The sequence below is a fragment of the Onychostoma macrolepis genome, chromosome 12, assembly GCF_012432095.1.
Source record: "Onychostoma macrolepis isolate SWU-2019 chromosome 12, ASM1243209v1, whole genome shotgun sequence".
NCBI classification, from domain to species: Eukaryota; Metazoa; Chordata; class Actinopteri; order Cypriniformes; family Cyprinidae; genus Onychostoma; species Onychostoma macrolepis.
This window is the reverse complement of record NC_081166.1, coordinates 22,793,834-22,797,277: the sequence shown is the minus strand read 5'-3', so window position 1 is coordinate 22,797,277 and position 3,444 is coordinate 22,793,834. Positions and strand designations below refer to the sequence as shown.

Here is a 3,444-nt window from a genome sequence, read left to right as displayed (position 1 = left end):
AAGACTCCTACCTGCACATCGCAAATCTCCTGAGAAGTATTTACCCTGTTACTTCCCTCCTGTGTTCCTCCCTAGAAGTGCTCTCCTCGTCTGCGTCATCCCTCGACTCCCAGTCCTCCCAGTCCTGGATCTACGGCGCTGATTCTCATCCATCCTCCTGCAAAGCAAACCCCAAGTATCACTCTCCTTAAAGATACCTCCAAGGATTCATTGTCTCATTCACTTACCTGCTATCCTCTAAATTACTTGAAGTGTTAGAATAAAGTACCCTCAACCTTCCTCTTGTGTCCGGGTGTACTTCCGTAACAATGTGTGTGTATATATATATATATACACATTAGCATTATACATTTTTAATCAATTAAATGCATCCAAAATTTTCAATGATGTGTCAAAAACAAAGTCAAAATCTATAATATCAGTGTCACGGACTCACCAGCCACGACATCCACCTACACCTGATCACAATCACCAGATTACTAATCACTTACACCTGACTCCACTTCTCATGCACCATAAAGGTCTACTCGCCTCATTCCTTCATTGACTGGTCTCGAGGTTACAGGCTCTTCGTCTGTCTCATCACTTACCTGCTGGATCCCTGTGGCTTCGTGGATGTCTTCCTCCAGTTGATTCTCCATAAAGGGAAAGATAAGGATGATTATTTCCTCAGTTTATCGAGCTTCATTGAACTCGGAGTTATTGCACTTACCTTTTGACGTTGCCTTCAGTTTGTTTAATAAAGAAAAGCTTTTACTATACTCCTCCTTGTGTGCCTCTCCATCTAGTGTGACAATCAGCTGATAACCAACATGATACTGATATATAATGCTTTCCTAAAAAGCACCTTAAAAAATAATTTTCTAAAGTCATGCAACAGCATTGTGTGAAAAACATAATTAAGTCATTACTCATTGTTAATCGTCTCCTCTACCAAATATTGAGTTTTTATTCAGAATACTAAATCTCCAATTCAAAACAATGTTCCTGAGTGCTGTGCCATATTTGACATAATTACATGACAGAATATATATATATATAATTTTATTATTATTATTTTTTTTGGGTTATCATATCCTTAATAGATTTAGTGGATAAGGCTGCATTCAAGATTTGTTGTCATATATAATTAAATAAAAACACGTTCCTTGTCATGTGACGTCAAAAGTACCATATCTATAAGTGTAAGACTTATAGTGGGGAGAAAAACAAAAAATGAATTCCCTTTCCATTATCAATTGGACTTTCTGGCCCCAAATCTTTTTATTTTCCATGTTCACCTCATGTTGCTGCCTCTCACTTTTAAAATTCTCCTCTCATTTCTCTCCTCCCCCGTCTCCGTCTTTTTTTATTTATTTATTTTTTTTTTGGACCATCGATTTCTCCTTACCAGCCTCGTCTGTTGTCTGTGCCATTCTGGTGTTTAGCTGTTCAACATGGAGGGTCTGGCTGTGTTGAGCCCTCTAGAGCAGCACTGGACCACTGACCCCCATCCCACCTTGAAATCACCATTCTCACACATGTGTAATCAGGCACGCACAGACCAAATGACCACCTGTTAAACACTCCACAAAATCAATCAGTGTCAGCTGGAACATTTCACAGGGGAATCAAACAGGCATTCGAGTGAATACTTGCTTGTGAGCTGACTGGTTTGTTCAAGAGATTGAAATCGATGTCGCTCTACCAAGTACAAAAGCACGCTGGACATTACAGATATCTCAGAACATCTCCAGTGCTCAGAGTCTTTTTGGAACAGCACAACTGTGCATTTTATAGGGGCTCCCTGAAGCACAGTTTACAAGATTCTGTAAGGCTTCTGTGTTGTTCCGAATGGTGTTATCACATGTTTTGGTCAAGCAGAATATAGAAATTGGTAAACACAATCCCTTATGGAAAGAATATATATTTCCTTAAATATTAACAATCAATATATTAAATTATTTAATGTATATTGAAAATATACAGAATAACGTGTTAAAATATTACAACATATTGAATAATGCATAAGAAATTGCCGCTTTCCACATACAGAAAAATATGTGACAGTATATTTATTTCTATCATAAGGAATAATTGACGACGGGCCGTTGGATTATTAGAAAAATAATGCACACCCGAGGTGGTGATGCGGTCACGACGCGAAGTGAGTCAAGACATCGATCAGATGATATTTCAAGGCATTCGTCCAGTATTTCTACTTAAATCGCTATTGTGAGTAGGATTATTTCTTCCGCATTTCATCCAACGCCTCCGTTGCCAATTCCAAAACGTCATTTTAAACCTACGGAGGCTTGAGCCGTTGATAACAGATTAATGCAGTTAATACAGTTAATAACTAAGTTATGAGAGAGAGAGAGAGAGAGAGAGAGAGAAAATTACCTCTGTGCGTCTCTCAATAGTGTTCGGCAGCAATGTCTCTAGTTATAGTGAAATTTAGTTCCTTTTGTTCACGAACAGCGCCGGTGTTGTTACCTCGCTTGTGAGAAGTCATGTAGTTTTTAAGTTGTTTACTGATGAAATCGTCAGAGTAGCGCTGACAAAATTAGCGCGATGTATGTTAGCGTGTGTGCAAACTGTAACTGTTATGTATGTGCGGTCTGTGAGGGAGAGAGAGCGGGAGAGATAGAGTATGTGCTTTCCGTACATAAAAAAGCGTAATTTTGTGGCAAAAACATGGACATGATCTGTCGTTTTTATCCTTTTGATTACTATATTTATTTGTTTGGCCAGTGTCGTTGTGGGTTTTGGTTATTTTGCTGTTCTAAGACCTTTGAAATACAAATCATTTGGCGAAGTGATATGGTCATGTAATGCGGTCAAGAGCTGCCTGGAACTACGTTCGCCGTGCGTTTCCCTGAAAATAATTGCACACCTTAGAACGTTCGTCAGCCAATCAGATTCAAGCATTCAACGGCCCCATAGTATTCACGTGATTTTCCACGTGTTAAGTTGAAGCGATGCTAAGTTTTTGTGCTTGTGTGTTTTGCAGTATTTTTTTCCCCATTACTGGACGCATCTGGCTTCACATACTGCCAAGCATCTGTTGGCAGCCTGTGATTCAGGAAAGGTCATTTGCCTGCATGGATCTGCTGAAAAGCAGGATGGTGTTGCAGACATTCAAGAAAAGAACATAACAAACTCCCAATTTATTTCTCCACAGGCAACAAATTACCATTACAGACTCGTTCAAATCCCTAGGCACCCATATCTGCAGCACATATCACAGACCACCTCATCAGAAAGACACCTCAGAAGACGTACTTCCTGAGACAATTAAGAAAAATTCTGAGTAAGTCAGCACCTTCTACTCGGTTTTTATGCTGCCTTTGTGGAGAGGGGCAGAAGGTACAAAGGCTCAGAATTTATGCAAGGTCTGTTTTTGTCAGAAACCTCATATGCTCTGATTTTTTAAATACAGTGCATCCTGGATATCTTGCATAT

General features: G+C 39.3%; 1 long non-coding RNA gene across 1 annotated transcript; it reads right to left on the bottom strand.

Annotated features, from left to right (window-relative positions):
• Positions 1-398: 398 nt before the first annotated feature.
• Positions 399-1,747, bottom strand: LOC131550567 (uncharacterized). The gene is made up of 3 exons (XR_009273581.1): positions 1,391-1,747; positions 713-784; positions 399-635 (listed from the first exon to the last, which is right to left on the bottom strand). It is a non-coding gene; the product is annotated as an uncharacterized LOC131550567 (long non-coding RNA).
• Positions 1,748-3,444: the final 1,697 nt, after the last annotated feature.